The sequence below is a fragment of the Hydra vulgaris genome, chromosome 08 (assembly GCF_038396675.1).
Source record: "Hydra vulgaris chromosome 08, alternate assembly HydraT2T_AEP".
In the NCBI taxonomy this organism is placed as follows: Eukaryota; Metazoa; Cnidaria; class Hydrozoa; order Anthoathecata; family Hydridae; genus Hydra; species Hydra vulgaris.
The window spans coordinates 756,578-767,638 of record NC_088927.1 but is presented as its reverse complement, the minus strand read 5'-3'; the positions used below and the strand labels follow the sequence as shown (position 1 = coordinate 767,638).

At 28.0% G+C, this 11,061-nt stretch overlaps 1 long non-coding RNA gene across 1 annotated transcript; it reads left to right on the top strand.

The window, feature by feature from the left end:
• The first annotated feature begins 6,541 nt into the window (after positions 1-6,541).
• On the top strand, positions 6,542-7,617 carry LOC136082887 (uncharacterized). Its single transcript, XR_010639805.1, has 3 exons — positions 6,542-7,160; positions 7,297-7,410; positions 7,496-7,617. It is a non-coding gene; the product is annotated as an uncharacterized LOC136082887 (long non-coding RNA).
• Positions 7,618-11,061: the final 3,444 nt, after the last annotated feature.

Genomic DNA, 11,061 nt, shown 5'->3' with positions numbered 1-11,061 from the left:
CTACATTCCTGATTTTAAACTCAAATTTAGAAAAAAATATTAACACCCCTATAGTTGTAAAAAAACGTATTTTCAAACAAAAAAATCTTTAACTATTTAAATATCAGCTATCTTTACTCCATTGGAATCATATTGATTTTAATGACAATGCAAAAAACATCTACGAAACATTTTATAAAACCTTGTTTTCCGTTTACGACGCTAATTTTGCAATTGTTGAAAAAATGATAAAAATAAACAAAAGTTTAAAAAGTCCCTGGATTACAAAATGATTAAAAAAATCGTCAAAAGTTAAACAGAAGTTATATATTAAATATCTAAAAACAAAAACACCTGTTCGCAAAAAAATATATAAAAATTACAAATATCTATTTAAAAAAATACGTAAAAGCCTAAAAAAAAATTACTACTCAGAACTAATTAATAAATGTAAAAACGACTTGAAACGCACATGGCAAATTATGAAAGAAATTACTGGAAAACAAAAATCATGCTTAGGTTTTCTGCCTCTGATGACTAAAGTTGATAACATAAACTTATATGACCCAAAAGTCACATCCCATGAATTTAATAAATTTTTTATTGGGATAGGTCCTTCCCTATCAAATAAGATTCCAAATACGACGGCTTCCTTTAATGATTTCCTCAATCAAGGAATATTTCCAGACCAATTAAATGTTGCTAAAGTTACTCCTATCTATAAAGAGGGTGACAGATCAAATATTAGCAACTATTGTCCCATCTCTGTTTTTTCGGCATTTTCAAAAATCTTAGAATAAAGAATGTCTAATAGAATTTACAAACATTTTAACAAAAATAACTTACTATGTAACAAACAATTCGGCTTTAAAAAAGGTAACTCAACAGAACATGCAAAAATTAAGTTTGCGCATGAATTATCGAAATCTTTTTAAAAATCACAGTACTTGTTAGGTATCTTCATTGACCTATCAAAAGCTTTCGACACAGTTGATCGTTATATTTTACTACAAAAACTTAAATATTATGGAATTAAAGGTACTGCTTTAAAACGGTTTAAAAGCTACTTAACAAAAAGAAAACAATTTGTAATTAGTAACGACGCACAGTGGGTCAGAAGCCGGCAAAACCATACAAAAAAGTTTTTAAATTTTGAAATTTTGAAAAAGGCAAATTTTGCTCAATATGTTAATAAGCCAGAAATTATATATTATTAAAAAATAATTTTTCAATAAAACGCCATATTTGTTGTTTAAATATTTCCTCAAATACTTTTTATCAATAACAACAAAAGCGTGAAAATTTTATTTTTTTACATCTTTTGAAAACTTTGATTTCTTATTTTAAAGAAGTTTAAGTTTATTTTTTAACTTATAAATGACTTATATAGTATTTTGTTAATATTTAAATCACATAAAAAAAAAAAATATTTTTTGCATTTTATATAAATATTTTCAACAATGCAAACATCAATAATTTTGAGTTGTAAGTTTTTATTTTTTTCAAAAATATCATTTAAAACCATCGGATCAACCTGTATCAACCGCTTAAAATGATATATAATTGAATACCAATATGACATTGATCTTGTGGTACAAAAATTGGTTGCCTATAGCTGCCTAATCGAATACACTTTTAAATTCAATTAACTACGTCTACGTTTCTTGTTAATGCGTTTTTAATTGATAACAAAAAATTTAAGAAGATTTGAAATTTAAAAACTTCAGTTTGACTTTATAATAATTTTTGTTAAAGACGTTAGTTTAAAATTAAATATTTTTGTACTTTTTAATTGCTTTCCAGTAACTTCCTCGTATTTGCTCTATGAACATTTAGATCTCATTGAAACCATTATTCCTAATTTTTTATGCTACCGTTTTAAAGTGATAAAAATTCAGAGACTGTGATAAAATATGAATTATATACTTCTACGTAGTACAAGTTTGGGACATAATATATAATAAATATTTTATAATTTCCGAAAACAATAAAATTATATGTAATCGATAAAAAACACGATAACAACCAATGAGAAATAAAGGAAAGGAACTGAGTTTCATAGTTACTGCTCGTAAAAAAATTACTTTATTAAAAACATTTTAAATTTACTTTCTTTCAAATTAAAAGTATTTTATTGAACAGACAATCTCTTAAAAATGGAAAGGAGATGTCTTATGAATTATATAATGGAAAATAATTTACTACAAAATGATGATTTACATGCAAAGATTTTGAGTTTTGTTTCCCAAAGCAACTTTGAAGAATCTAATGATAACTTGTCAATTATTTCGAAATTCATTTACCAAGCTAAAAAAAAGTGGAAAAAATCGAATAGAACAAGTAAAGTATTTGAAAAAAGATATAAAGTTTGGTTAAACCAAACTATATTTGACTGTAAAAAAAAAAAATCGAAACAAAAACCTGTGATATGTTTACTTAAACTATGTGTAAATTTATTACAATGTGTATAATTTATTTGTATTATTATTACGACGATTTAATAATTGATAAAATAATATTATACTTTAAGGTGGACTCCCTTCGATTTTGTCTGTGAGAACTAAAGATCGCATAATTAAAGAGCTTTTTAGTAAATATAGTTTAAACGAACTTTTATATGCAGCAAGTAAAAGTTTGAAAAGAGATAAAAGGTTTATAGAAGCAAAAGTGGTTAAAAAAATATACAACAAAGAATTATCGACAGAATCACTTACTTCAGAACAATCATTAGCGCTAGTCTTAGATGCTAACTTATCCAAAGAAACTTATCAGCATTTAAGAAACAATGCTCTTCCATTCAGCTCTCTATACCCATCCTATCATATTGTAAAAGAGGCTGAAAATAAATGCTACCCTGAAAACATTCAGGTCAGTGACTGTACTGCAGAGGTTCCATAACAAGCTCTTCTTTTTCATACTGCATCAAGAATATGTTCAGCTTATAGTGTTGTGTTAAGTTCACCTGTGCTTAAAGATTGTACTAAACTATTTATAATATGCAAAGCTGGTTTTGATGGTGCAACAGGACAATCAGTTTATAAACAACTGTCAGATGTTTCTAGTGAACTTCATACAGATGAATCACTTTTCATAACTTGCTTGGTTCCTCTAGAACTATATTGTTTCAAAGATGACAAAAAACAGGTTGTTTGGAGAAATCCGAAACCATCGTCAACTAATTACTGTAGAACTCTAAGATTTAAATATAGAAAAGAATCAAATGAAATAATTCTTGCAGAATATGAGTCAATTATGGCATCTATTAAAGAGATAATATTATCTGTCGTACCTATTTTATTGGAGGACGGTACAACAAAGAAAGTTGAAATACAACATATTGTAACTTTAACAATGATAGATGGAAAAATTCAAACTATTATTTCCACAGCAACCAACTCATACCAATGCTGTTCAGTGTGTAGTGCATCTCCAATCGAAATGAACAAATTATCTTTAGTTGTTCAAAAATAAACTTTAGAAGGCAATATAAAACATGGCGTTTCAACTTTGCATGCTTGGATAAGGTTTTTAGAATGTATGCTTCATATCTCTTATAAGATGCCGATTATGAAGTGGCAGGCTAGAAATCAAGACGAAAAAAATATTGTTAAACTGAGAAAGCTTGAAGTCTGTGCTGAATTTCGAACAAGGATAGGTCTTGTCATAGACCAACCGGGAATAGGTGGGGCAGGTACATCAAACGATGGCAACACTGCTAGGCAATTTTTTCAGCAATACGATGTCTCAGCTAGTATAATAAACATCGATGTAGATCTTATGAAAAGGCTTTATATTATTTTGGCCACAATATCAAGTGGTTATGAAATTAACTCATCCAAATTTAAAACATTCTGTTGGGAAACTGCTTCGCTCTATGTATTCCTGTACCCTTGGTATCCTATGACCCAAACACTTCATAAGATTTTGATTCATGGCTATGAAGTCATCGAACTATTTACTCTTCCATTAGGTATGTTTTCTGAAGAGGCTCAAGAGGCTACCAATAAGGTTTTTAAGATTTTTCGTGAAAATTTTACAAGAAAATGCGATCGGAAAAAAAACAGTTTAGACCTTTTTCATCGCCTTTTATGTGCATCTGATCCTTTAATTTGCACATTAAGAAAGAAGATACGTAACAAAAAAAAAAAGTCTACCATCTGGTGTACTTGAACTATTGCAAGAGCCAACGATAGAATACTCTCCCTAAAACAAAAATTTAAATAATATCCTTGTTGTTAATTTTGTTGGGTAAAAACGGAATTTTTTATAACACCGCTGTTTCACTCAATATAAAAACGAGCGTGACGTCATGAGTTTATCAAAAAAAAAAGTCTTTCCGCATAAAAAGTATAAAAATTCACAAACTCTAAATTAATAGTACCTTTTTTATATAAATGCTTTCATCTTGCAATTAAAAAAATATAAAAGATCTATCTTTCTTTGTTAAATAAATATTTACATTAATTGGTATAAAAATAAATATTACCAAAATATTTTTAATAATTTAGAACCACTTTTCTAATTTTCGCATATTTTCCGGAAAACATGAGTTGGGTCAACTAAGATTTCATAACATAGCTTTGTGCTTGATATTTGAAATTTGGAACACTTAACCCTAAATGTCCATTCTATCAGATTCCTGCGTCATCCTAGAGAATTTTTTACAAAAAGACTGTTTTTAAAGCATTTATATTTTTTAACTGATCGTTTATAAATGCAAAACGTAACTTTTTTGATGGATGACGTGAGTTAATAAAATTTTAACCTTTTATGCAAATGAAAATAAAAAAATTATTTTACGTGCCTTCAGCTATGTTATGAAATATGTTTTCAAAAATATCATGTTTTACAACTAATCTTGTTAGTTTTAGGCGTACATTTGTGTTGACGTTTTTTTTGCGATGACGTAACCTTTATGCGTTACGTCCCAAACTATTTATTAACGAATATTCTCCAAACAACTGTTTCGCCGAGTCAATTTTTGAAGTATAAAACTAAACAAAGTTACGCAAAGTTAAGTTAATTTTTCTCTTTGGATTATCAAACTAATATCAGATAAGTTGTTAAATCCACTTTTGTCAAGTGCATATATTTTTCAATTAATATTATTTTATTTGTTTTTATTATATTTATTAATAAGTCAATATTATTTTGATAACAATGTATTCAACTGAGAGGGAAATTCTAAAACAACATATTGGATGGAAAAATGGTTGGGAAGATAGGTGTAACTTTCCTTTTGTTAAGCGATTAATTAGGACAGATAAGATCAGTAACAATGTCATTTCTATTTTAATGACAGTCTTTAAAATAAGAGGTGACTTATTTAGTTTTATGAGTTTTCTTTTGCCAATTGATTTTGATATGCCTAGTAATGGCGAGTTTGATAAAATGTGCCTAAAGTTAACACGCCAAAAAAAGAAATATAAAAAAAATTTTAAAGCTATAAAAAACGAAGAATTTTTTAAAATGCAACTGTCGCATACTCCACCCAAAAAAAAAAAAAACACCAGATGCAGATGACTTTTTCACTTTAAATAACAATCAGGAGCTACTGAATCAAATTGATCAATTTACTTCTAAAAATAAAACAAATATGGAGCAAATAGAAAAATTTAAAATGCAAGTATTTAAGTATGAAGCTGAAATGACAGATTTAAATTCTAAAAATAGGGCTCTCAACACACATTGTAACTCATTAAGTTCTCAATTAGAGACTATGAGTAGTAGGCTAAAACAGGAGGAGCAGTTCCAACTTTTTTAAAAAAAAAAAAAATTAAAACAGCACAGCGTAAATTTGCATCTGCTCGTGCCAAAAATGTAAGATTGCTAAAAAAAATTAATATTGAAAAAAAATTGCAAAAATTAGTGATTTAAGCCAGAACAGTAGCCAAATTTGCAAATGTTTTGCTAGTAGCGATAAGGATTTAGTTGTGGTTGATTCTTATTTAGACTACGACAACATTGGTTCCTCTGAATTATTTTGTGGGTTTAAATTAAGTAATCCACAGAATATATCAGTTAAAAAGCCAATAGTTAGTAAAAAATATACTTACTTTAAGTTAGGAAATAGTAAACCTTATTCTAAGTTAGGTAGACATGCTGCAGCTAGACGATCTAAACTTGCTTTTATATTCCTTCGATTATTAGCTTGTTCAAATTTAGAAAGTGATTTGTCCATGTTGTTTTGTGATTCTATGTCTTGTGAAAAGTCAATATTTTGTTGAGTTGCAAATAAGTTGGGTTTAGTTAAGCAGTTAAGTGTTTCTGATGCTGTAAAGCTACAGAGCCAATTAAGGATGCTCACGGCTGAATTCCGTAGACTAAGATGTATTCTGTATAATCTTTGTGCAAGGATTCTCCCATCTGAGCCCAAGATAAGACAAGAACAAGAAATGTGGACAATGCATGTCAATAAAGAACATGTCACTGTGAAGTCCATGTTACTTTATCTATCTGCGAATGAAGCACCTTGTTTAGTATCTGTACTGATGTTCAAGAACTTGACAACTTATATTGAAGAGGTTTTTACTAATCTTTATGTACGTGACCACCTTAAATTTATTTGCTATTGAGTTTCATGCTTGCTTTCCAAATGAAAGTATCACACGAAAAATGCATGAACTTATTTTTAATGTGGCACTATTTGTAAAATTCCATAAAACTATTGGGTTGCTAAGTGAAGAGGAGGGAGAGTGTTTGCATAATAGCGTAAATAAGGAATTAAGACAGTTGCATTCAGTAAGAAATCAGGAGCAGAAGCTGCATCTTGTTTTAAAACGCTTTGAATTGCACAGCAAAGCTGATAGGAAGCTTCAAGCCTCTAAGGTGAGAAAGTGTGTTGCGTGTTCTGAGCGTGGCGAAAATTCATTTTATAGACAAGGTCTTTGTCTTGTTTGTGGTCATCAAATTTAGTTAAAATATTTAAAAAATTAAAAACATCAACAACAAAAAAAAACTATTTACAAGTAAGATAAGTTATATGAGATCTTTAATTTATATATAAGATAATTTTATTCTGTTCTAATATTTGTGTAATGTTAGTTTAAAATATTATTTTTTAATATATTGATTTTATATATTAGGTAGGTGCCCATTCTGTTCCTATCTTCAGAAGTTATTTATACCTATGCAATACCTTCGCTCAGGTTAAAGAATGGAATACTAGTCTTGCATCAAATGTATGTAAAAATCTAGCTTTTATATTTTAACTTGTGATCAGAGCAACTGGTATGTTGGTTGGGTATGATCTTGTATGTTTGTGTATTTAATTTAAAAAATGTATTGTCCTTCATTATATGTAACATTTTTTTATAGATATATTACATATCCATTCGATGTTTATCACCAGAAGTTAGTTCTACCTTTGCAGTACCTCTGCTCTACATACCTCCTCGCTGGTTAAAGAATGGAATATAAATCTCATATCAAGTTGGTGTAAAAATTTAGTTAAATAAATTAAGAATTTGTAAACGTTATCAAATTTTTGAGTGGAGCAATTGTTTTTCTGGTTTAGCATGAGTATGAATCTGATATCAATTGGATGTACAAAGATAGTTTACTACTTAAAGAACCTATCAGTAAACCAACTGATTATAAAACAGTTTTTAATGGGAATAAAAACAAATTTTTAAAAGATTTTAATTAGCTATTTGTATATTCAAACACTTTATTTACTGAGAGAAGAGACTATAGATTCAAGTGCTATAAAATAATTCTACTACCAAAAGCGAGTTTAATTCAAAAACTTAAACTCAAATTTGGTCATGAATTATTTTATTAGACTTGGTGAGTGTTTATTTATTAACAACTTAAAACCATATTATTAGAACTGTATGCACAGAAAAAAATAAATGCTTAAGCTTTAAATGTTTTGACTAAGTATTCCAAAATCGAAATCTGGCTTTATTTTGCAATGCAATGAATTTATTGGCTTAGGAAAATAAGTTTCTAAAACAAGAACTCCTAGGTTTAAAAATGTACTCTTTTAACAGCTAGTCCCCCTTTTAACTACTTTTTTCATAACTTTGCGAAAAGTGCGGTTTGCTTTCAGACCTCAATAAAGTCTGTTTTAGCTATCCCTAAACAATTAAGTAAGGTTTTTTTGTTTTTATAATGGTCAAAAAATAAGTATATTTGAAAATAACTATCAGAAATAAATTTTTCTGATTTTTTTTTGATAAAAAGTAACATCAAATTACTTGAATTCAGCCAACTTCATTATTTGTCGCGTTTTTTTTAAACTCAAAGAAGTTTTTTTACTAATGTATTAAATGTCGTAAGATGAAACATTTTATTGGTGTTTTTATTCTTTTTACAAAACAAAATTATCTTTAATATTTTAAAAGTTATAGAAGTTTTAGTAACACCCCTTAAAACAATATTTTCAAAAAATAACAAGAAGCCGTTAAGCTCGGTTTGAAACAGCCGTGATAAATGGAAAATAAATGAGTTTTTTAATAATTAGCGTAATTATGTAATAAAATTTGAAGTTTTTAAAAAACAAATGTTATTTTTTCCACAAATTATGTTTTTCAATATAATAAACTGTTTTTAATGGAAAAAAAAAATTTTGGTTTTAGAGGTTTTGGCCAGAAAATGTCACTTTTGACCCACTGGGTCAAAAGTTACATTTTCTAAATGACTTTTGACCCAGTGGGTCAAAAATTCTGTTATAATTTTTCAATACAATGTATCGAGAGAGTTTAGATCTGTAATTAGTGTAAATAATTGTATTATATAAACTATTTTTGTGTTGTGTCAGAAGGAACATTATGGATGCGTCATATTATATTGTATATAACGTTTACAATGTTTATTATACCCTCAGGTAGCGATTCCACGGCTTAACAAAAAACATTTGACGTTTGACAAAAAACACGTAATTTTCATAAACTTTGCTCTGTTATATCTTTTTATATGGTTAAGCCAGCGCCTTGAGGTTTTTTGCATCAGTTAGTGTTACTCAATTTCTTTCCAACCATTTATAGAAAGTACTAAGCTTTGTATGGCTTCATTTATATATTTCCCATATCTTGAGACCACTTTTCATAAAAAAACTTGCCGCGGGAACGTTTTTTTAAAACGAAGCTTTTTAAGGTAAGGGTTCCTAAGATCTTAAACACATCTAATTTTTATGAAACTTTCCATATTTGTTAAGAAAAAGACGGGGAATCTAATGGAATCTAGACGTTTTTTAACATTTATACAAAAAATTTTAGTTCTCAGCGTTTAAAAACTTCAAGGTTGATTTATATAGAAAAAAAAGTGTTCTTGAAAAACGTCCAGGTGGAAATTGCAAGTATAGCCTTTCCTCTATTTTAAACATTTATTTACTTAAGTTTACCTAAAGAATTGGTACTTAGGATTTGCATACGTAAATTATGTGTATATATATATATGCTTTTGTTCGCGTATTTAATGACGTTATCTGTTTTGATTTTTGCGTTTGTTTTGGTTAGATTATGAAAATTAAATTGAAAGTGAAAGTATAATTCTTAAAATTTTAATCAAATGAAAATACATCTTTTACTTTTTCCCAGGTAAAAGGTCTGCATTCTTCAATAAAGTTAAAATCTTGATTTTTACTATTTTAACTACAGGTTGCTCTTATTTAAACTGTTTTTTTCAAAACAAAAACCTAAAAATAGTATTCAACAAAAGCTTATGAAAATGGAGTTGTGTAAGAAATTCTTTATTTCTTTTTTTATTTATTTGTCTCTATTTGTTTGTTGATTAAATGCTATGAACTCTTGTAATAATTATTTGAATTCCTTTTTTTTAGGTGTTGACATTAACAATAGTCTCGCCAAAATGGTTGCTCCATCTATAAGTCAAGAAAGTAAGTCAAAATTATAAATTAGGAATACTGTAGCACAAATTTTTTTCATTTTATTAATTCTATTTATTGAAACCAAAATAATCCACCCCTTATTTTTCTTTATGTCACTTAAATTAAATTTAATTTTAATTTTAGTCTCTGACACTGTTATGGATTATCTAAATATTAAACGAGGCATTGTATCCCTCAAAAATCCAGATTTGGTTTTAACCAATCGCCATTTTTTACAAATTTGTAAAGAAAAAGATAAATTTAACTTGACATGGCCAAATCTTTCAGTATTTTTTACATCCTTGTTTAAATACCCTATACCAAGAGTTATGCTGATCAAGTGCCTTCAAAAGTCAAAAGATTTTATTGCAAAAGTAAATCGCGCCAAAAATTTTGATTTAAGAAAGTATTTTTTAAGCTCTGCTTTATCTTTTATTGGTGCTTTTCCGGATGTTGTTGGTTTGTCACCTTCTGATGCTTGTTCTACCCCAACCTTTATCCACAATAGTGAAATTGTTCCAAATCAAATTACTGTTTCTGTATCTTCTGATTTAATCTTGCAAATTGCTAATGATGATTTTTTGTGTTCTGTTACCCCAAACTCTATTGTATACACCCCTTTAGGAAATGATTCTGAAATTTTTTTTTGAAGCGCAAGTTAATGAAGTGAATCTGCCAGTTTCCAATTCAGATAAAAACTACCTATATTATCAGGTAATTTGGCCTATCAAATAAAAAAATACGAACAGAGAGTTAATCATCTTAAATTACAAAATAGACAAATTAATAAAAGATGTAATGAATATAAAAGAAAATATCAAGCAATCTTGTCAAAATATATTGTCAAAAATGTCAACAAAAGCGAAGTTAGAAAGGATTGTAGGATTAACCAATTGTTGCAAAAAAATTTTAGATTAGAAAAAGAAATTGATTTGGCTAGAAAACGTTTACAATCAGATCGACAAAAGGCATGGTATTTTAAGAAAAAAATTGAAAACACTGTTTTGAAAACATCTGATGAAACGAATGATTCAATCTTAAAGGAGAGTTTAAATACTTTGAAAATCTTTCAGAAAAGCTGAAGGAAAGAGTTTACTTTTTTGAAAAAAATGCAATTGATGTTTTTGAAGGAGGTAGATATAATGATGAAATTCGTTCTGTATATTATGACCTTTCAAGTAAAAATGTTTCTGTTAACAATGTTGAATCAGTTATCAGAACTGTACTACAAAAAATGGCTGGAATTTCAT